Source organism: Gorilla gorilla, chromosome 23, assembly GCF_029281585.2.
Source record: "Gorilla gorilla gorilla isolate KB3781 chromosome 23, NHGRI_mGorGor1-v2.1_pri, whole genome shotgun sequence".
NCBI classification, from domain to species: Eukaryota; Metazoa; Chordata; class Mammalia; order Primates; family Hominidae; genus Gorilla; species Gorilla gorilla.
Window position 1 is genome coordinate 49,399,470 of NC_086018.1, and position 26,499 is coordinate 49,425,968.

Genomic DNA, 26,499 nt, shown 5'->3' on the forward strand with positions numbered 1-26,499 from the left:
GGTGTAGATATTTCCATGTTTCTACAGATAGCGGTGTAGTTATTTCCAAGTTTATACAGATAGCGGTGTAGTTATCTCCATCTTAATACAGTTGGCGGTGTAGATATTTATATGTTCATTCAGATGGCGGTGCAGATATTTCCACGTTCATACAGATGGCGGTGTGGATATTTCCATGTTTATAGAGATAGCGGTGTAGTTATTTCCATGTGTAAAGAGACAGCTTTGTAGATATTTCCATGTATATGCAGATAGCTGTGTAGATATTTCCATTTTCATGCAGATAGCGGTGTAGATATTTCCATGTTCAAACGGATAGCGGTGTAGATATTTCCATGTTCATACAGATAGCGGTGTAGATATTTCCATGTTTATACAGATAGCGGTGAAGATGTATGCATGTTTACACAGATAGCGGTGTAGATATTTCCATGTTCATACAGAAAGCGGTGCTGATATTTCCATGTTTATACAGGTAGCGGTGTAGATATTTCCATGTTTATACAGATAGCGGTGTAGATATTTCCATGTTTATACAGATAGCGGTGTAGATATTTCCATCTTAATACAGATAGCGCTGTAGATATCTCCATCATAATACAGATGGCAGTGTAGATATTTATATGTTCATACAGATGGCGGTGCAGATATTTCCATGTTCGTACAGATGGCGGTGTAGATATTTCCATGTTTATGCAGATAGCCGTGAAGATGTATGCATGTTTACACAGATATCGGTGTAGATATTTCTATGTTCATACAGATATCGGTCTAGATATTTCCATGTTCATCCAGATGGCTGTGTAGATATATCCATGTTCATACAGATAGCGGTATAGATATTTCCATGTTCATACAGATAGTTCTGTAGATATTTCCATGTTCATACAGATAGCGGTGTAGCTATTTCCATGTTCATACAGATAGCGGTGTAGATATTTCCATGTCCGTACAGATAGCGGTGTAGATATTTCCATGTTCATACAGATAGCGGTGCTTATATTTCCATGTTTATACAGGTAGCAATGTAGATATTTCCATGTTCATACAGATAGCGGTGCTGATATTTCCATGTTTATACAGGTAGCGGTGTAGATATTTCCATGTTCATACAGATAGCGGTGCTGATATTTCCATGTTTATACAGGTAGCGGTGTAGATATTTCCATGTTTATACAGATAGCGGTGTAGATATTTCCATGTTTATACAGATAGCGGTGTAGATATCTCCATCTTAATACAGATGGCGGTGTAGATATTTATAAGTTCATACAGATGGCGGTGCAGATATTTCCATGTTCATACAGATGGTGGTGTAGATATTTCCATGTTTATAGAGATAGCGGTGTAGTTATTTCCATGTATAAAGAGATTGCTTTGTAGATATTTCCATGTATATGCAGATAGCTGTGTGGATATTTCCATTTTCATGCAGATAGCGGTATAGATATTTCCATGTTCAAACAGATAGCGGTGTCGATATTTCCATGTTCATACAGATAGCGGTGTAGATAATTCTGTGTTTATACAGATATCGGTGTAGATATTTCCATGTTCATACAGATAGCGGTGTAGGTATTTCCGTGTTCATACAGATAGTGGTGTAGATATTTCCATGTTCATACAGATAGCGGTGTAGCTATTTCCATGTTCATCCAGATGGCTGTGTAGACATATCCACGTTCATACAGATGACGGTGAAGGTAATTCCATGTTCATACAGATAGCGGTGTAGATATTTCCATGTTTATACAGATAGCGCTGAAGATATCTCCATCTTAATACAGATGGCGGTGTAGATATTTTTATATTCATAGAGATGGCGGTGCAGATATTTCCATGTTCATACAGATGGCGGTGTAGATATTTCCATGTTTATAGAGATAGCGGTGTAGTTATTTCCATGTGTAAAGAGATAGCTTTGTAGATATTTCCATGTATATGCAGATAGCTGGGTAGATATTTCCATTTTCATGCAGATAGCGGTGTAGATATTTCCATGTTCAAACGGATAGCGGTGTAGATATTTCCAAGTTCATACGGATAGCGGTGTAGATATTTCCATGTTTATACAGATAGCGGTGAAGATGTATGCATGTTTACACAGATAGCGGTGTAGATATTTCCATGTTCATACAGATAGCGGTGCTGATATTTCCATGTTTATACAGGTAGGGGTGTAGATATTTCCATGTTCATACAGATAGCGGTGCTGATAATTCCATGTTTATACAGGTAGTGGTGTAGATATTTCCATGTTCATACAGATGGTGGTGTAGATATTTCCATGTTTATAGAGATAGCGGTGTAGTTATTTCCATGTGTAAAGAGATAGCTTTGTAGATATTTCCATGTATATGCAGATAGCTGTGTAGATATTTCCATTTTCATGCAGATAGCGGTGCTTATATTTCCATGTTTATACAGGTAGCGATGTAGATATTTCCATGTTCATACAGATAGCGGTGCTGATATTTCCATGTTTATATGGGTAGCGGTGTAGATATTTCCATGTTCATACAGATAGCGGTGCTGATATTTCCATGTTTATACAGGTAGCGGTGTAGATATTTCCATGTTTATACAGATAGCGGTGTAGATATTTCCATGTTTATACAGATAGCGGTGTAGATATTTCCATGTTTATACAGATAGCGCTGTAGATATCTGCATCTTCATACAGATGGCGGTGTAGATATTTATATGTTCATACAGATGGCGGTGCAGATATTTCCATGTTCATACAGATGGTGGTGTAGATATTTCCATGTTTATAGAGATAGCGGTGTAGTTATTTCCATGTGTAAAGAGATAGCTTTGTAGATATTTCCATGTATATGCAGATAGCTGTGTAGATATTTCCATTTTCATGCAGATAGCGGTGTAGATATTTCCATGTCCATACAGATAGCGGTGTAGATATTTCCATGTTCATACAGATAGTGGTGCTGATATTTCCATGTTTATACAGGTAGCGGTGTAGATATTTCCATGTTTATACAGATAGCGGTGTAGATATTTCCGTGTTCATACAGATAGCAGTGTAGATATTTCTGTGTTTATACAGATATCGGTGTAGTTATTTCCATGTTCATACAGATAGCGGTGTAGGTATTTCCGTGTTCATACAGATAGTGGTGTAGATATTTCCATGTTCATACAGATAGCGGTGTAGCTATTTCCATGTTCATACAGATAGCAGTGTAGATATTTCCATGTTCATCCAGATGGCTGTGTAGACATATCCATGTTAATACAGATGACGGTGAAGGTAATTCCATGTTCTTTCAGATAGCGGTGTAGATATTTCCATGTTCATGCAGATAGTGGTGTAGATATTTCCATGTTCGTACCGATAGAGGTGCTGCTATTTCCATGCTCATACAGATAGCGGTGCTGATATTTCCATGTTTATACAGATAGCGGTGTAGATATTTCCATGTTTATACAGATAGCGCTGTAGATATCGCCATCTTAATACAGATGGCGGTGTAGATATTTATATGTTCATACAGATGGCGGTGCAGATATTTCCATGTTCATACAGATGGCGGTGTAGATATTTCCATGTTTATAGAGATAGCGGTGTAGTTATTTCCATGTGTAAAGAGATAGCTTTGTAGATATTTCCATGTATATGCAGATAGCTGTGTAGATATTTCCATTTTCATGCAGATAGCGGTGTAGATATTTCCATGTTCAAATGGATAGCGGTGTAGATATTTCCATGTTCATACAGATAGCGGTGAAGATGTATGCATGTTTACACAGATAGCGGTGAAGATATTTCCATGTTCATACAGATAGCGGTGCTGATATTTCCGTGTTTATACAGGTAGCGGTGTAGATATTTCCATGTTCATACAGATAGCGGTGCTGATATTTCCATGTTTATACAGGTAGCGGTGTAGATATTTAAAAGTTTATACAGATAGCGGTGTAGATATTTCCATGTTCATTCAGATAGCGGTGTAGTTATTTCTGTGTTTATACAGATATCGGTGTAGATATTTCCATGTTCATACAGATAGCGGTGTAGGTATTTCCGTGTTCATACAGAGAGTGGTGTAGATATTTCCATGTTCATACAGATAGTGGTGTAGCTATTTCCATGTTCATACAGATAGCGGTGTAGATATTTCCATCTTCATCCAGATGGCTGTGTAGACATATCCATGTTCATACAGATGACGGTGAAGGTAATTCCATGTTCATACAGATAGCGGTGTAGATATTTCCATGTTCATGCGGATAGTGGTGTAGATATTTCCATGTTCATACCGATAGAGGTGCTGCTATTTCCATGCTCATACAGATAGCGGTGCTGATATTTCCATGTTTATACAGATAGCGGTGTAGATATTTCCATGTTTATACAGATAGCGGTGTAGATATTTCCATGTTTATACAGATAGCGGTGTAGATATCTCCATGTTAATACAGATGGCGGTGTAGATATTTATATGTTCATACAGATGGCCGTGCAGATATTTCCATGTTCATACAGATGACGGTGTAGATATTTCCATGTTCATGCAGATAGCGGTGTAGTTATTTCCATGTGTAAAGAGATTGCTGTGTAGATATTTCTATGTATATGCAGATAGCTGTGTAGATATTTCCATTTTCATGCAGATAGCGGTTTAGATATTTCCATGTTCAAACAGATAGCGGTGTAGATATTTCCATGTTCATACAGATAGCGGTGTAGATATTTCCATGTTTATACAGATAGCGGTGAAGATGTATGCATGTTTACACAGATAGCGGTGTAGATATTTCCATGTTCATCCAGATGGCTGTGTAGATTTATCCATGTTCATACAGATGGCGGTGAAGATATTTCCATGTTCGTACAGATAGCGGTGTAGATATATCCATGTTCATACAGATAGTGGTGTAGATATTTCCATGTTCGTACAGATAGCGGTGTAGCTATTTCCATTTTCATACTGATAGCGGTGTAGATATTTCCATGTTCATCCAGTTGGCTGTGTAGATATATCCATGTTCATACAGATGGGGGTTCAGATATTTCCATGTTCATACAGATGGCTGTGTAGATATTTCCATGTTTATAGAGATAGTGGTGTAGCTATTTCCATGTTCAAACAGATAGCAGTGTAGATATTTCCATGTTCATACAGCTAGCGGTGTAGATATATCCATGTTTATACAGATAGTGGTGAAGTTCTTTGCATGTTTACACAGATAGCAGTGTAGATATTTCCATGTTCATACAGATATCGGTGCTGATATTTCCATGTTTATACAGGTAGCGGTGTAGATATTTCCATGTTTATACAGATAGTGGTGTAGATATTTCCATGTTTATACAGATAGAGGTGTAGATATTTTCATGTTTATACAGATAGCGGTGTATATATCTCCACCTTAATACAGATGGCGGTGTAGATACTTATATGTTCATACAGATGTCGGTGCAGATATTTCCATGTTCATATAGGTGGCGGTGTAGATATTTCCATGTTCATAGAGATAGCGGTGTAGATATCTCCATCTTAATACAGATGGAGGTGCAGATATTTCCATGTTCATACAGATGGCGGTGTTGATATTTCCATGTTTATAGAGATAGCGGTGTAGTTATTTCCATGTGTAAAGAGATAGCTTTGTAGATGTTTCCATGTATATGCAGATAGCTGTGTAGATATTTCCATTTTCATGCAGATAGCGGTGTAGATATTTGAATGTTCAAACAGGTAGCGGTGTAGATATTTACATGTTCATACAGATAGCTGTGTAGTTATTTCCATGTTTATACAGATAGCGGTGAAGATGTATGCATGTTTACACAGATAGCGGTGTAGATATGTCCATGTTCATACAGATAGCGGTGCTGATATTTCCATGTCTATACAGGTAGCGGTGTAGATATTTCCATGTTTATTCAGATAGCGGTGTAGATATTTCCATGTTTATACAGATAGCGGTGTAGACATCTCCATCTTACTACAGATGGCGGTGTAGATATTTTTATGTTCATACAGATGGCCGTGCAGGTATTTCCATGTTCATACAGATGGCGGTGTAGATATTTCCATGTTTATAGAGATAGTTGTGTAGTTATTTCCATGTGTAAAGGGATAGCTTTGTAGATATTTCCATGTATATGCAGATAGCTGTGTAGATATTTCCATTTTCATGCAGATAGCCGTGTAGATATTTCCATGTTCAAACAGATAGCGGTGTAGATATTTCCATGTTCACAGATAGCGGTGTAGATATTTCCATGTTCATACAGATAGTTGTGGTGATATTTCCATGTTTATACAGGTAGTGGTGTAGATATTTCCATGTTTATATAGATTGCGGTGTAGATATTTCCATGTTCATACAGATATCGGTGTAGATATTTCCGTGTTTATACAGATATCGGTGTAGATATTTCCATGTTCATACAGATAGCGGTGTAGCTATTTCCATGTTCATACAGATAGCGGTGTAGATTTTTCCATGTTCATCCAGATGGCTGTGTAGATATATCCATGTTCATACAGATGGCGGTGAAGATATTTCCATGTTCATACAGATAGCGGTGTAGATATTTCCATGTTCATCCAGACGGCTGTGTAGATATATCCATGATCAAACAGATGGCGGTGAAGATATTTCCATGTTTATACAGATAGCGGTGAAGATGTATGCATGTTTACACAGATAGCGCTGTAGATATTTCCATGTTTATGCAGATATCGGTGTAGATATTTCCATGTTCATCCAGATGGCTGTGTAGATATATCCATGTTCATACAGATAGCGGTGTAGATATTTCCATGTTCATACAGATAGTGCTGTAGTTATTTCCATGTTCATACAGATAGCGGTGTAGCTATTTCCGTGTTCATACAGATAGCGGTGTAGATATTTCCGTGTTCATACAGATAGTGGTGTACATATTTCTATGTTCATACAGATAGTGGTGCTTATATTTCCATGTTTATACAGGTAGCGGTGTAGATATTTCCATGTTTATACAGATTGCGGTGTAGATATTTCCATGTTTATACAGATAGCGGTGTAGATATTTCCATGTTTATACAGATAGCGGTGTAGATATCTCCATCTTAATACAGATGGCAGTGTAGATATTTATATGTTCATACGGATGGCGGTGCAGATATTTCTGTGTTCATACAGATGGCGGTGTAGATATTTCCAAGTTTATACAGATAGCGGTGTAGTTATCTCCATCTTAATACAGTTGGCGGTGTAGATATTTATATGTTCATACAGATGGCGGTCCAGATATTTCCATGTTCATACAGATGGCGGTGTAGATATTTCCATGTTTATAGAGATAGCGGTGTAGATATATCCATGTTTATACAGATAGCGGTGTAGATATTTCCATGTTTATACAGATAGCGGTGTAGATATTTCCAAGTTTATACAGATAGCGGTGTAGATATCTCCATCTTAATACAGTTGGCGGTGTAGATATTTATATGTCCTTACAGATGGCGGTGCAGATATTTCCATGTTCGTACAGATGGCGGTGTAGATATTTCCATGTTTATACAGATAGCGGTGAAGATGTATGCATGTTTACACAGATAGCGGTGTAGATATTTCTATGTTCATGCAGATATCGGTGTAGATATTTCCATGTTCATCCAGATGGCTGTGTAGATATATCCATGTTCATACAGATAGCGGTATAGATATTTCCATGTTCATACAGATAGTGCTGTAGATATTTGCATGTTCATACAGATAGCGGTGTAGCTATTTCCATGTTCATACAGATAGCGGTGTAGATATTTCCATGTTCGTACAGATAGCGGTGTAGATATTTCCATGTTCATACAGATAGCGGTGTGGATATTTCCATGTTTATAAAGAAAGCGGTGTAGATATTTCCAAGTTTATTCAGATAGCGGTGTAGTTATCTCCATCTTAATACAGTTGGCGGTGTAGATATTTATATGTTCATACAGATGGCGGTGCAGATATTTCCATGTTCATACAGATGGCGGTTTAGATATTTCCATGTTTATAGAGATAGCGGTGTAGCTATTTCCATGTTCATACAGATAGCGGTGTAGATATTTCCATGTTCATACAGATAGTGGTGTAGATATTTCCATGTTCATACAGAAAGCGGTGTAGCTATTTCCATGTTCATACAGATAGCGGTGTAGATATTTCCATGTTCATCCAGATGGATGTGTAGACATATCCATGTTCATACAGATGACGGTGTAGATATTTCCATGTTTATACAGATAGCGCTGTAGATATCTCCATCTTAATACAGATGGCGTTGTAGATATTTATATGTTCATACAGATGGCGGTGCAGGTATTTCCATGTTCATACAGATGGCGGTGTAGATATTTCCATGTTTATAGAGATAGCGGTGTAGTTATTTCCATGTGTAAAGAGATAGCTTTGTAGATATTTCCATATATTTGCAGATAGCTGTGTAGATATTTCCATTTTCATGCAGATAGCGGTGTAGGTATTTCCATGTTCAAACGGATAGCGGTGTAGATATTTCCATGTTCATACAGATAGCAGTGTAGATATTTCCATGTTTATACAGATAGCGGTGAAGATGTATGCATGTTTACACAGATAGCGGTGTTGATATTTCCATGTTCATACAGATAGCGGTGCTGGTATTTCCATGTTTATACAGGTAACGGTGTAGATATTTCCATGTTTATACAGATAGCGGTGTAGATATTTCCATGTTCATACAGATATCGGTGTTGATATTTCCGTGTTTATACAGATATCGGTGTAGATATTTCCATGTTCATACAGATAGCGGTGTAGCTATTTCCATGTTCATACAGATAGCGGTGTAGATATTTCCATGTTCATACAGATGGCTGTGTAGATATATCCATGTTCATACAGATGGCGGTGAAGATATTTCCATGTTCATACAGATAGCGGTGAAGATATTTAAATGTTCATCCAGACGGCTGTGTAGATATATCCATGATCATACAGATGGCGGTGAAGATATTTCCATGTTTATACAGATAGCGGTGAAGATGTATGCATGTTTACACAGATAGCACTGTAGATATTTCCATGTTTATGCAGATATCAGTGTAGATATTTCCATGTTCATCCAGATGGCTGTGTAGATATTTCCATGTTCATACAGATAGCGGTGTAGCTATTTCCATGTTCATACAGATAGCGGTGTAGATATTTCCATGTTCGTGCAGATAGTGGTGTAGATATTTCCATGTTCATACAGATAGCGCTGCTTATATTTCCATGTTTATACAGGTAGCGGTGTAGATATTTCCATGTTTATACAGATTGCGGTGTAGATATTTCCATGTTTATACAGATAGCGGTGTAGATATTTCCATGTTTATACAGATAGCGCTGTAGATATCTCCATCTTAATACAGATGGCGTTGTAGATATTTATATGTTCATACAGATGGCGGTGCAGGTATTTCCATGTTCATACAGATGGCGGTGTAGATATTTCCATGTTTATAGAGATAGCGGTGTAGTTATTTCCGTGTGTAAAGAGATAGCTTTGTAGATATTTCCATATATATGCAGATAGCTGTGTAGATATTTCCATTTTCATGCAGATAGCGGTGTAGGTATTTCCATGTTCAAACGGATAGCGGTGTAGATATTTCCATGTTCATACAGATAGCAGTGTAGATATTTCCCTGTTTATACAGATAGCGGTGAAGATGTATGCATGTTTACACAGATAGCGGTGTTGATATTTCCATGTTCATACAGATAGCGGTGCTGGTATTTCCATGTTTATACAGGTAACGGTGTAGATATTTCCATGTTTATACAGATATCGGTGTAGATATTTCCATGTTCATACAGATATCGGTGTAGATATTTCCGTGTTTATACAGATATCGGTGTAGATATTTCCATGTTCATACAGATAGCGGTGTAGCTATTTCCATGTTCATACAGATAGCGGTGTAGATATTTCCATGTTCATACAGATGGCTGTGTAGATATATCCATGTTCATACAGATGGCGGTGAAGATATTTCCATGTTCATACAGATAGCGGTGAAGATATTTAAATGTTCATCCAGACGGCTGTGTAGATATATCCATGATCATACAGATGGCGGTGAAGATATTTCCATGTTTATACAGATAGCGGTGAATATGTATGCATGTTTACACAGATAGCGCTGTAGATATTTCCATGTTTATGCAGATATCGGTGTAGATATTTCCATGTTCATCCAGATGGCTGTGTAGATATTTCCATGTTCATACAGATAGCGGTGTAGCTATTTCCATGTTCATACAGATAGCGGTGTAGATATTTCCATGTTCATACAGATAGCGCTGCTTATATTTCCATGTTTATACAGGTAGCTGTGTAGACATTTCCATGTTTATACAGATTGCGGTGTAGATATTTCCATGTTTATACAGATAGCGGTGTAGATATTTCCAAGTTTATACAGATAGCGGTGTAGATATCTCCATCTTAATACAGTTGGCGGTGTAGATATTTATATGTTCTTACAGATGGCGGTGCAGATATTTCCATGTTCGTACAGATGGCGGTGTAGATATTTCCATGTTTATACAGATAGCGGTGAAGATGAATGCATGTTTACACAGATAGCGGTGTAGATATTTCTATGTTCATACAGATATCGGTGTAGATATTTCCATGTTCATCCAGATGGCTGTGTAGATATATCCATGTTCATACAGATAGCGGTATAGATATTTCCATGTTCATACAGATAGTGCTGTAGATATTTCCATTTTCATACAGATAGCGGTGTAGCTATTTCCATGTTCATACTGATAGCGGTGTAGATATTTCCATGTTCGTACAGATAGCGGTGTAGATATTTCCATGTTCATACAGATAGCGGTGCTTATATTTCCACGTTTATACAGGTAGCGATGTAGATATTTCGATGTTCATACAGATAGCGGTGCTGATATTTCCATGTTCATACAGGTAGCGGTGTAGATATTTCCATGTTGATGCAGATAGCAGTGCTGATATTTCAATGTTCATACAGGTAGCGGTGTAGATATTTCCATGTTTATACAGATAGCGGTGTCGATATTTCCATGTTTATACAGATAGCGGTGTAGATATTTCCATGTTTATACAGATAGCGGTGTAGATATCTCCATCTTAATACAGATGGCGGTGTAGGTATTTATATGTTCATACAGATGGCGGTGCAGATATTTCCATGTTCATACAGATGGTGGTGTAGATATTTCCATGTTTATAGAGATAGCGGTGTAGTTATTTCCATGTGTAAAGAGATAGCTTTGTAGATATTTCCATGTATATGCAGATAGCTGTGTAGATATTTCCATTTTCATGCAGATAGCGGTGTAGATATTTCCATGTTCAAACAGATAGCGGTGTAGATATTTCCATGTTCATACAGATAGCGGTGTAGCTATTTCCATGTTCATACAGATAGTGGTGCTGATATTTCCATGTTTATACAGGTAGCGGTGTAGATATTTCCATGTTTATACAGATAGCGGTGTAGATATTTCCATGTTCATACAGATAGCAGTGTAGATATTTCTGTGTTTATACTGATATCGGTGTAGATATTTCCATGTTCATACAGATAGCGGTGTAGGTATTTCCGTGTTCATACAGATAGTGGTGTAGATATTTCCATGTTCATACAGATAGCGGTGTAGCTATTTCCATGTTCATACAGATAGCGGTGTAGATATTTCCATGTTCATCCAGATGGCTGTGTAGACATATCCATGTTCATACAGATGACGGTGAAGGTAATTCCATGTTCATACAGATAGCGGTGTAGATATTTCCATGTTCATGCAGATAGTGGTGTAGATATTTCCATGTTCATACCGATAGAGGTGCTGCTATTTCCATGCACATACAGATAGCGGTGCTGATATTTCCATGTTTATACAGATAGCGGTGTAGATATTTCCATGTTTATACAGATAGCGGTGTAGATATTTCCATGTTTATACAGATAGCGCTGTAGATATCTCCATCTTAATTCAGATGGCGGTGTAGATATTTATATGTTCATACAGATGGCGGTGCAGATATTTCCATGTTCATACAGATGGCGGTGTAGATATTTCCATGTTTATAGAGATAGCGGTGTAGTTATTTCCATGTGTAAAGAGATAGCTTTGTAGATATTTCCATGTATATGCAGATAGTTGTGTAGATATTTCCATTTTCATGCAGATAGCGGTGTAGATATTTCCATGTTCAAACGGATAGCGGTGTAGATATTTCCATGTTCATACAGATAGCGGTGTAGATATTTCCATGTTTATACAGATAGCGGTGAAGATGTATGCATGTTTACACAGACAGCGGTGTAGATATTTCCATGTTCATACAGATAGCGGTGCTGATATTTCCATGTTTATAGAGGTAGCGGTGTAGATATTTCCATGTTCATACAGATAGCGGTGCTGATATTTCCATGTTTATACAGGTATCGGTGTAGATATTTCCATGTTTATACAGATAGCGCTGTAGATATTTCCATGTTTATACAGATAGCGGTGTAGATATTTCCATGTTTATACAGATAGCGGTGTAGATATCTCCATCTTAATACAGATGGCGGTGTAGATATGTATAAGTTCATACAGATGGCGGTGCAGATATTTCCATGTTCATACAGATGGTGGTGTAGATATTTCCATGTTTATATTAATAGCGATGTAGTTGTTTCCATGTGTAAAGACATAGCTTTGTAGATATTTCCATGTATATGCAGATAGCTGTGTAGATATTTCCATTTTCATGCAGATAGTGGTGTAGATATTTCCATGTTCAAACAGATAGCGGTGTAGATATTTCCATGTTCATACAGATAGCGGTGTAGATATTTCCATGTTCATACAGATAGTGGTGCTGATATTTCCATGTTTATACAGGTAGCGGTGTATATATTTCCATGTTTATACAGATAGCGGTGTAGATATTTCCATGTTCATACAGATAGCGGTGTAGATATTTCTGTGTTTATACAGATATCGGTGTAGATATTTCCATGTTCATATAGATAGCGGTGTAGGTATTTCCGTGTTCATACAGATAGTGGTGTAGATATTTCCATGTTCATACAGATAGCGGTGTAGCTATTTCCATGTTCATACAGATAGCGGTGTAGATATTTCCATGTTCATCCAGATGGCTGTGTAGACATATCCATGTTCATACAGATGACGGTGAAGGTAATTCCATGTTCATACAGATAGCGGTGTAGATATTTCCATGTTCATGCAGATAGTGGTGTAGATATTTCCATGTTCATACCGATAGAGGCGCTGCTATTTCCATGCTCATACAGATAGCGGTGCAGATATTTCCATGTTTATACAGATAGCGGTGTAGATATTTCCATGTTTATACAGATAGCGGTGTAGATATTTCCATGTTTATACAGATAGCGGTGTAGATATTTCCATGTTTATACAGGTAGCGGTGTAGATATTTCCATGTTTATACAGGTAGCGGTGTAGATATTTCCATGTTTATACAGATAGCGGTGTAGATATTTCCATGTTTATACAGATAGCGGTGTAGATATCTCAATCTTAATACAGATGGCGGTGTAGATATTTATATGTTCATACAGATGGCGGTGCAGATATTTCCATGTTCATACAGATGGTGGTGTAGATATTTCCATGTTTATAGAGATAGCGGTGTAGTTATTTCCATGTGTAAAGAGATACCTTTGTAGTTATTTCCATGTATATGCAGATAGCTATGTAGATATTTCCATTTTCATGCAGATAGCGTTGTAGATATTTCCATGTTCAAACGGATAGCGGTGTCGATATTTCCATGTTCATACAGTTAGCGGTGTAGATATTTCCATGTTTATACAGATAGCGGTGAAGATGTATGCATGTTGACACAGATAGCGGTGTTGATATTTCCATGTTCATAGAGATAGTGGTGCTGATATTTCCATGTTTATACAGGTAGCGGTGTAGATATTTCCATGTTTATACAGATAGCGGTGTAGATATTTCCATGTTCATACAGATATCGGTGTAGATATTTCCGTGTTTATCAAGATATCGGTGTAGATATTTCCATGTTCATACAGATAGCGGAGTAGCTATTTCCATGCTCATACAGATAGCGGTGTAGATATTTCCATGTTCATCCAGATGGCTGTGTAGATATATCCATGTTCATACAGATGGCGGTGAAGATATTTCCATGTTCATACAGATAGCGGTGTAGATATTTCTATGTTCATCCAGACGGCTGTGTAGATATATCCATGATCATACAGATGGCGGTGAAGATATTTCCATGTTTATACAGATAGCGGTGAAGATGTATGCATGTTTACACAGATAGCGCTGTAGATATTTCCTTGTTTATGCAGATATTGGTGTAGATATTTCCATGTTCATCCAGATGGCTGTGTAGATATATCCATGTTCATACAGATAGCGGTGTAGATATTTCCATGTTCATACAGATAGTGCTGTAGATATTTCCATGTTCATACAGATAGCGGTGTAGCTATTTCCATGTTCATACAGATAGCGGTGTAGATATTTCCATGTTCATACAGATAGTGGTGTAGATATTTCCATGTTCATACAGATAGCGGTGCTTTTATTTCCATGTTTATACAGGTAGCGGTGTAGATATTTCCATGTTTATAGAGATAGCGGTGTAGTTATTTCCATGTGTAAAGAGATAGCTTTGTAGATATTTCCATGTATATGCAGATAGCTGTGTAGATATTTCCATTTTCATGCAGATAGCGGTGTAGATATTTCCATGTTCAAACAGATAGCGGTGTAGCTATTTCCATATTCATACAGATAGCGGTGTAGATATTTCCATGTTCATACAGATAGTGGTGCTGATATTTCCATGTTTATACAGGTAGCGGTGTAGATATTTCCATGTTTATACAGATAGCGGTGTCGATATTTCCATGTTCATACAGATAGCGGTGTAGATAATTCTGTGTTTATACAGATATCGGTGTAGATATTTCCATGTTCATACAGATAGCGGTGTAGGTATTTCCTTGTTCATACAGATAGTGGTGTAGATATTTCCATGTTCATACAGATAGCGGTGTAGCTATTTCCATGTTCATCCAGATGGCTGTGTAGGCATATCCATGTTCATACAGATGACGGTGAAGGTAACTCCATGTTCATACAGATAGCGGTGTAGATATTTCCATGTTTATACAGATAGCGTTGTAGATATCTCCATCTTAATACAGATGGCGGTGTAGATATTTATATGTTCATACAGATGGCGGTGCAGATATTTCCATGTTCATACAGATGGCGGTGTAGATATTTCCATGTTTATAGAGATAGCGGTGTAGTTATTTCCATGTGTAAAGAGATAGCTTTGTAGATATTTCCATGTATATGCAGATAGCTGTGTAGATATTTCCATTTTCATGCAGATAGCGGTGTAGATATTTCCATGTTCAAACGGATAGCGGTGTAGATATTTCCATGTTCATACAGATAGCGGTGTAGATGTTTCCATGTTTATACAGATAGCGCTGTAGATATCTCCATATTAATACAGATGGCGGTGTAGATATTTATATGTTCATACAGATGGCGGTGCAGATATTTCCATGTTGATACAGATGGCGGTGTAGATATTTCCATGTTTATAGAGATAGCCGTGTAGTTATTTCCATGTGTAAAGAGATAGCTTTGTAGATATTTCCATGTATATGCAGATAGCTGTGTAGATATTTCCATTTTCATGCAGATAGCGGTGTAGATACTTCCATGTTCAAACGGATAGCGGTGTAGATATTTCCATGTTCATACAGATAGCGGTGTAGATATTTCCATGTTTATACAGATAGCGGTGAAGATGTATGCATGTTTACACAGATAGCGGTGTAGATATTTCCAAGTTCATACAGATAGCGGTGCTGATATTTCCATGTTTATACAGGTAGCGGTGTAGATATTTCCATGTTCATACAGATAGCGGTGCTGGTATTTCCATGTTTATACAGGTAGCGGTGTAGATATTTCCATGTTCACACAGATGGTGGTTTAGATATTTCCATGTTTATAGAGATAGCGGTGTAGTTATTTCCATGTGTAAAGAGATAACTTTGTAGATATTTCCATGTTTATGCAGATAGCTGTGTAGATATTTCCATTTTCATGCAGATAGCGGTGTAGATATTTCCATGTTCAAACAGATAGCGGTGTAGATATTTCCATGTTCATACAGATAGCGGTGTAGATATTTCCATGTTCATACAGATAGTGGTGCTGATATTTCCATGTTTATACAGGTAGCGGTGTAGATATTTCCATGTTTATACAGATAGCGGTGTAGATATTTCCATGTTCATACAGATAGCGGTGTAGATATTTCTGTGTTTATACAGATATCGGTGTAGATATTTCCATGTTCATATAGATAGCGGTGTAGGTATTTCCGTGTTCATACAGATAGTGGTGTAGATATTTCCATGTTCATACAGATAGCGGTGTAGCTATTTCCATGTTCATACAGATAGCGGTGTAGATATTTCCATGTTCATCCAGATGGCTGTGTAGACATATCCATGTTCATACAGATGACGGTGAAGGTAATTCCATGTTCATACAGATAGCGGTGTAGATATTTCCATGTACATGCAGATAGTGGTGTAGATATTTCCATGTTCATACTGATAGAGGCGCTGCTATTTCCATGCTCATACAGATAGCGGTGCAGATATTTCCATGTTTATACAGATAGCGGTGTAGATATTTCCATGTTTATACAGATAGCGGTGTAGATATTTCCATGTTTATACAGATAGCGGTGTAGATATTTTCATGTTTATACAGGTAGCGGTGTAGATATTTCCATGTTTATACAGGTAGCGGTGTAGATATTTCCATTTTCATGCAGATAGTGGTGTAGATATTTCCATGTTCATACAGATAGCGGTGTAGCTATCTCCATGTTCATCCAGATGGCTGTGTAGACATATCCATGTTCATACAGATGACGGTGAAGGTAATTCCATGTTCATACAGATAGCGGTGTAGATATTTCCATGTTTATACAGATAGCGCTGTAGATATCTCCATCTTAATACAGATGGCAGTGTAGATATTTATATGTTCATACAGATGGCGGTGCAGATATTTCCAAGTTCATACAGATGGCGGTGTACATATTTCCATGTTTATAGAGATAGCGGTGTAGTTATTTCCATGTGTAAAGAGATAGCTTTGTAGATAGTTCCATGTATATGCAGATAGCTGTGTAGATATTTCCATTTTCATGCAGATAGCGGTGTAGATATTTCCATGTTCAAACGGATAGCGGTGTAGATATTTCCATGTTCATACAGATAGCGGTGTAGATATTTCCATGTTTATACAGATAGCGGTGAAGATGTATGCATGTTTACACAGATAGCGGTGTAGATAGTTCCATGTTCATACAGATAGCGGTGCTGATATTTCCATGTTTATACAGGTAGCCTTGTAGATATTTCCATGTTCATACAGATAGCGGTGCTGATATTTCCATGTTTATACAGGTAGCGGTGTAGATATTTCCATGTTCACACAGATGGTGGTTTAGATATTTCCATTTTTATAGAGATAGCGGTGTAGTTATTTCCATGTGTAAAGAGATAGCTTTGTAGATATTTCCATGTTTATGCAGATAGCTGTGTAGATATTTCCATTTTCATGCAGATAGCGGTGTAGATATTTCCATGTTCAAACAGATAGCGGTGTAGATATTTCCATGTTCATACAGATAGCGGTGAAGATGTATGCATGTTTACACAGATAGCGCTGTAGATATTTCCTTGTTTATGCAGATATTGGTGTAGATATTTCCATGTTCATCCAGATGGCTGTGTAGATATATCCATGTTCTTACAGATAGCGGTGTAGATATTTCCATGTTCATACAGATAGTGCTGTAGATATTTCCATGTTCATACAGATAGCGGTGTAGCTATTTCCATGTTCATACAGATAGCGGTGTAGATATTTCCATGTTCATACAGATAGTGGTGTAAGTATTTCCATGTTCATACAGATAGCGGTGCTTTTATTTCCATGTTTATACAGGTAGCGGTGTAGATATTTCCATGTTTATACAGATTGCGGTGTAGATATTTCCATGTTTATACAGATATCGGTGTAGATATTTCCAAGTTTATACAGATACCGGTGTAGATATCTCCATCTTAATACAGTTGGCAGTGTAGATATTTATATGTTCTTACAGATGGCGGTGCAGATATTTCCATGTTCGTACAGATGGCGGTGTAGATATTTCCATGTTTATACAGATAGCGGTGAAGATGTATGCATGTTTACACAGATAGCGGTGTAGATATTTCTATGTTCATACAGATATCGGTGTAGATATTTCCATGTTCATCCAGATGGCTGTGTAGATATATCCATGTTCATACAGATAGCGGTATAGATATTTCCATGTTCATACAGATAGTGCTGTAGATATTTCCATGTTCATACAGATAGCGGTGTAGATATTTCCATGTTCATACAGATAGCGGTGTAGATATTTCCATGTTCGTACAGATAGCGGTGTAGATATTTCCATGTTCATACAGATAGCGGTGCTTATATTTCCATGTTTGTACAGGTAGCGAAGTAGATATTTCCATGTTCATACAGATAGCGGTGCTGATATTTCCATGTTTATACAGGTAGCGGTGTAGATATTTCCATGTTCATAAAGATAGCGGTGCTGATATTTCCATGTTTATACAGGTAGCGGTGTAGATATCTCCATCTTAATACAGATGGCGGTGTAGATATTTATAAGTTCATACAGATGGCGGTGCAGATATTTCCATGTTCATACAGATGGTGGTGTAGATATTTCCATGTTTATAGAGATAGCGGTGTAGTTATTTCCATGTGTAAAGAGATAGCTTTGTAGATGTTTCCATGTATATGCAGATAGCTGTGTAGATATTTCCTTTTTCATGCAGATAGCGGTGTAGATATTTCCATGTTCAAACAGATAGCGGTGTAGATATTTCCATGTTCATACAGATAGCGGTGTAGATATTTCCATGTTCATACAGATAGTGGTGCTGATATTTCCATGTTTATACAGGTAGCGGTGTAGATATTTCCATGTTTATACAGATAGCGGTGTCGATATTTCCATGTTCATACAGATAGCGGTGTAGATAATTCTGTGTTTATACAGATATCGGTGTAGATATTTCCATGTTCATACAGATAGCGGTGTAGGTATTTCCGTGTTCATACAGATAGTGGTGTAGATATTTCCATGTTCATACAGATAGCGGTGTAGCTATTTCCATGTTCATCCAGATGGCTGTGTAGACATATCCATGTTCATACAGATGACGGTGAAGGTAATTCCATGTTCATACAGATAGCGGTGAAGATATTTCCTTGTTTATACAGATAGCGCTGTAGATATATCCATCTTAATACAGATGGCGGTGTAGATATTTGTATGTTCATACAGATGGCGGTGCAGATATTTCCATGTTCATACAGATGGCGGTGTAGATATTTCCATGTTTATAAAGATAGCGGTGTAGTTATTTCCATGTGTAAAGAGATAGCTTTGTAGATATTTCCATGTATATGCAGATAGCTGTGTAGATATTTCCATTTTCATGCAGATAGCGGTGTAGATATTTCCATGTTCAAACGGATAGCGGTGTAGATATTTCCATGTTCATACAGATAGCGGTGTAGATATTTCCATGTTTATACAGATAGCGGTGAAGATGTATGCATGATTACACAGATAGCGGTGTAGATATTTCCATGTTCATACAGATAGCGGTGTAGATATTTCCATGTTTATACAGGTAGCGGTGTAGATATTTCCATGTTCATACATATAGCGGTGCTGATATTTCCATGTTTATACAGGTAGCGGTGTAGATATTTCCATGTTCACACAGATGGTGGTTTTGATATTTCCATGTTTATAGAGATAGCGGTGTAGTTATTTCCATGTGTAAAGAGATAGCTTTGTAGATATTTCCATGTTTATGCAGATAGCTGTGTAGATATTTCCATTTTCATGCAGATAGCGGTGTAGATATTTCCATGTTCAAACAGATAGCGGTGTAGATATTTCCATGTTCATACAGATAGCGGTGTAGATATTTCCATGTTCATACAGATAGTGGTGCTGATATTTCCATGTTTATAGAGGTAGCGGTGTAGATATTTAAAAGTTTATACAGATAGCGGTGTAGATACTTCCATGTTCATACAGATAGCGGTGTAGATATTTCTGTGTTTATACAGATATCGGTGTAGATATTTCCATGTTCATACAGATAGCAGTGTAGGTATTTCCGTGTTCATACAGAGAGTGGTGTTGATATTTCCATGTTCATACAGATAGCAGTGTAGCTATTTCCATGTTCATACAGATAGCGGTGTAGATATTTCCATGTTCATCTGATGGCTGTGTAGACATATCCATGTTCATACAGATGACGGTGAAGGTAATTCCATGTTCATACAGATAGCGGTGTAGATATTTCCATGTTCATGCAGATAGTGGTGTAGATATTTCCATGTTCATACCGATAGAGGTGCTGCTATTTCCATGCTCATACAGATAGCGGTGCTGATATTTCCATGTTTATACAGATAGCGGTGTAGATATTTCCATGTTTATACAGATAGCGGTGTAGATATTTCCATGTTTATACAGATAGCGCTGTAGGTATCTCCATCTTAATACAGATGGCGGTGTAGATATTTATATGTTCATACAGATGGCGGTGCAGATATTTCCATGTTCATACAGATGGCGGTGTAGATATTTCCATGTTTATAGAGATAGCGGTGTAGTTATTTCCATGTGTAAAGAGATAGCTGTGTAGATATTTCCATGTATATGCAGATAGCTGTGTAGATATTTCCATTTTCATGCAGATAGCGGTGTAGATATTTCTATGTTCAAACAGATAGCGGTGTAGGTATTTCCATGTTCATACAGATATCGGTGTAGATATTTCCATGTTTATAGAGATAGCGGTGAAGATGTATGCATGTTTACACAGATAGCAATGTTGACATTTCCATGTTCATACAGATAGCGGTGCTGATATTTCCATGTTTATACAGGTAACGGTGTAGATATTTCCATGTTTATACAGATAGCGGTGTAGATATTTCCATGTTCATACAGATATCGGTGTAGATATTTCCGTGTTTATACAGATATCGGTGTAGATATTTCCATGTTCATACAGATAGCGGTGTAGCTATTTCCATGTTCATACAGATAGTGGTGTAGATATTTCCATGTTCATCCAGATGGCTGTGTAGATATATCCATGTTCATACAGATGGCGGTGAAGATATTTCCATGTTCATACAGATAGCGGTGTAGATATTTCCATGTTCATCCAGATGGCTGTGTAGACATATCCATGTTCATACAGATGACGGTGAAGGTAATTCCATGTTCTTTCAGATAGCGGTGTAGATATTTCCATGTTCATGCAGATAGTGTTGTAGATATTTCCATGTTCATACCGATAGAGGTGCTGCTATTTCCATTCTCATACAGATAGCGGTGCTGATATTTCCATGTTTATACAGGTAGCGGTGTAGATATTTCCATGTTTATACAGATAGCGGTGTAGATATTTCCATGTTCATACACATGGCGGTGTAGATATTTCCGTGTTTATAGAGATAGCGGTGTAGCTATTTCCATGTTCATACAGATAGCGGTGTAGATATTTCCATGTTCATACAGATAGCGGTGTAGATATTTCCATGTTTATACAGATAGCGGTGAAGATGTATGCATGTTTACACAGATATCGGTGTAGATATTTCCATGTTCATCCAGATGGCTGTGTAGATATATCCATGTTCATGCAGATAGTGCTGTAGATATTTCCATGTTCATACAGATAGCGGTGTAGATATTTCCATGTTCATACAGATAGCGGTGTAGATATTTCCATGTTTATAGAGATAGCGGTGTAGTTATTTCCATGTGTAAAGAGATAGCTTTGTAGATATTTACATGTATATGCAGATAGCTGTGTAGATATTTCCATTTTCATGCAGATAGCGGTGTAGATATTTCCATGTTCAAACGGATAGTGGTGCTGTTATTTCCATGTTTATACAGGTAGCGGTGTAGATATTTCCATGTTCATACAGATAGTGGTGCTGATATTTCCATATTTATACAGGTAGCGGTGTAGATATTTCCATGTTCATAAAGATGGTGGTGTAGATATTTCCATGTTTATAGAGATAGCGGTGTAGTTATTTCCATGTGTAAAGAGATAGCTTTGTAGATATTTCCATGTATATGCAGATAGCTGTGTAGATATTTCCATTTTCATGCAGATAGCGGTGCTTATATTTCCATGTTTATACAGGTAGCGATGTAGATATTTCCATGTTCATACAGATAGCGGTGCTGATATTTCCATGTTTATACAGGTAGCGGTGTAGATATTTCCATGTTCATACAGATAGCCGTGCTGTTATTTCCATGTTTATACAGGTAGCGGTGTAGATATTTCCATGTTTATACAGATAGCCGTGTACATATTTCCATGTTTATAAAGATAGCGGTGTAGATATTTCCATGTTTACAGATAGCGGTGTAGATATCTCCATCTTCATATAGATGGCGGTGTAGATATTTATATGTTCATACAGATGGCGGTGCAGATATTTCCATGTTCATACAGATGGTGGTGTAGATATTTCCATGTTTATAGAGATAGCGGTGTAGTTATTTCCATGTGTAAAGAGATAGCTTTGTAAATATTTCCATGTATATGCAGATAGCTGTGTAGATATTTCCATTTTCATGCAGATAGCGGCGTAGATATTTCCATGTTCAAACAGATAGCGGTGTAGATATTTCCATGTTCATACAGATAGCGGTGTAGATATTTCCATGTTCATACAGATAGTGGTGCTGATATTTCCATGTTTATACAGGTAGCGGTGTAGATATTTCCATGTTTATACAGATAGCGGTGTAGATATTTCCATGTTCATACAGATAGCAGTGTAGATATTTCTGTGTTTATACAGATATCGGTGTAGATATTTCCATGTTCATACAGATAGCCGTGTAGGTATTTCCGTGTTCATACAGATAGTGCTGTAGATATTTTCATGTTTATTCAGATAGCGGTGTAGCTATTTCCATGTTCATACAGATAGCGGTGTAGATATATCCATGTTCATACAGATAGTGGTGTAGATATTTCCATGTTCATACAGATAGCGGTGCTTTTATTTCCATGTTTATACAGGTAGCGGTGTAGATATTTCCATGTTTATACAGATTGCGGTGTAGATATTTCCATGTTTATACAGATAGCGGTGTAGATATTTCCAAGTTTATACAGATAGCGGTGTAGATATCTCCATCTTAATACAGTTTGCGGTGTAGATATTTATATGTTCTTACAGATGGCGGTGCAGATATTTCCATGTTCGTACAGATGGCGGTGTAGATATTTCCATGTTTATACAGATAGCGGTGAAGATGTATGCATGTTTACACAGATAGCGGTGTAGATATTTCTATGTTCATACAGATATCGGTGTAGATATTTCCATGTTCATCCAGATGGCTGTGTATATATATCCATGTTCATACAGATAGCGGTATAGATATTTCCATGTTCATACAGATAGTGCTGTAGATATTTCCATGTTCATACAGATAGCGGTGTAGCTATTTCCATGTTCATACAGATAGCGGTGTAGATATTTCCATGTTCGTACCGATAGCGGTGTAGATATTTCATGTTCATACAGATAGCGGTGCTTATATTTCCATGTTTATACAGGTAGCGATGTAGATATTTCCATCTTTATACAGATAGCGGTGTAGATATTTCCATGTTTATACAGATAGTGGTGTAGATATTTCCAAGTTTATACAGATAGCGGTGTAGATATCTCCATCTTAATACAGTTGGTGGTGTAGATATTTATATGTTCATACAGATGGCGGTGCAGATATTTCCATGTTCATACAGATGGCGGTGTAGATATTTCCATGTTTATAGAGATAGCGGTGTAGCTATTTCCATGTTCATACAGATAGCGGTGTAGATATTTCCATGTTCATACAGATAGTGGTGTAGATATTTCCATGTTCATACAGATAGCGGTGTAGCTATTTCCATGTTCATACAGATAGCGGTGTAGATATTTCCATGTTCATCCAGATGGCTGTGTAGACATATCCATGTTCATACAGATGACGGTGAATGTAATTCCATGTTCATACAGATAGCGGTGTAGATATTTCCATGTTCATACAGATAGTGGTATAGATATTTCCATGTTCATACCGATAGAGGGGCTGATAATTCCATGCTCATACAGATAGTGGTGCTGGTATTTCCATATTTATACAGATAGCGGTGTATATATTTCCATGTTTATACAGATAGCGGTGTAGATATTTCCATGTTTATACAGATAGCGCTGTAGATATCTCCATCTTAATAGAGATGGCGGAGTAGATATTTATATGTTCATACAGATGGCGGTGCAGATATTTCCATGTTCATACAGATGGCGGTGTAGATATTTCCATGTTTATACAGATAGCGGTGTAGTTATTTCCATGTGTAAAGAGATAGCTTGGTAGATATTTCCATGTATATGCAGATAGCTGTGTAGATATTTGAATTTTCATGCAGATAGCGGTGTAGATATTTCCATGTTCAAACGGATAGCAGTGCAGATATTTCCATGTTCATACAGAGAGCGGTGTAGATATTTCCATGTTTATACAGATAGCGGTGAAGATGTATGCATGTTTACACAGATAGCGGTGTAGATATTTCCATGTTCATACAGATAGCGGTGCTGATATTTCCATGTTTATACAGGTAGCGCTGTAGATATTTCCATGTTTATACAGATAGCGGTGTAGATATTTCCATGTTTATACAGATAGCGGTGTAGATATTTCCATGTTTATACAGCTAGCGGTGTAGATATATCCATCTTAATACAGATGGCGGTGTAGATATTTATATGTTCATACAGATGGCGGTGCAGATATTTCCATGTTCATACAGATGGCGGTGTAGATATTTCCATGTTTATAGAGATATCGGTGTAGTTATTTCCATGTGTAAAGAGGTAGCTTTGTAGATATTTCCATGTATATGCAGATAGCCGTGTAGATATTTCCATTTTCATGCAGATAGCGGTGTAGATATTTCCATGTTCATACAGATAGCGGTGTAGATATTTCCATGTTCATACAGATAGCGGTGTAGATATTTCCATGTTCATACAGATAGCTTTGTAGATATTTCCATGTTCATACAGATAGCGGTGTAGATATTTCCATGTTCATCCAGATGGCTGTGTAGACATATCCATGTTCATACAGATGACGGTGAAGGTAATTCCATGTTCACACAGATAGCGGTGTAGATATTTCCATGTTCATACAGATAGTGGTGTAGATATTTCCATGTTCATACCGATAGAGGGGCTGATATTTCCATGCTCATACAGATAGCGGTGCTGATATTTCCATATTTATACAGATAGCGGTGTAGATATTTCCATGTTTATACAGATAGCGGTGTAGATATTTCCATGTTTATACAGATAGCGGTGTAGATATTTCCATGTTTATACAGATAGCGCTGTAGATATCTCCATCTTAATACAGATGGCGGTGTAGATATTTACATGTTCATACACATGGCGGAGCAGATATTTCCATGTTCAAACAGATAGCGGTGTAGCTATTTCTATGTTCATACAGATAGCGGTGTAGATATTTCCATGTTATTCAGATGGCTGTGTAGATATATCCATGTTCATACAGATGGCGGTGAAGATATTTCCATGTTCATACAGATAGCGGTGTAGATATTTCCATGTTCATCCAGACGGCTGTGTAGATATATCCATGATCATACAGATGGCGGTGAAGATATTTCCATGTTTATACAGATAGCGGTGAAGATGTATGCATGTTTACACAGATAGAGGTGTAGATATTTCCATGTTCATCCAGACGGCTGTGTAGATATATCCATGATCATACAGATGGCGGTGAAGATATTTCCATGTTTATACAGATAGCGGTGTAGATATTTCCATGTTTATACAGATAGCGGTGTAGATATTTCCATGTTTATACAGACAGCGGTGTAGATATCTCCATCTTAATACAGTTGGCGGTGTAGCTATTTATATGTTCATACAGATAGCGGTGTAGATATTTCCATTTTCATACAGAGAGCGGTGCTGATATTTCCGTGTTTATACAGGCAGCAGTGTGGATATTTCCATGTTTATACTGATAGCGGTTTAGATATTTCCTTCTTAATACAGATGGCGGTGTAGATATTTATATGTTCATACAGATGGCGATGCAGATATTTCCATGTTCATACAGATGGGGGTGTAGATATTTCCATGTTTATAGATATAGCGGTGTAGTTA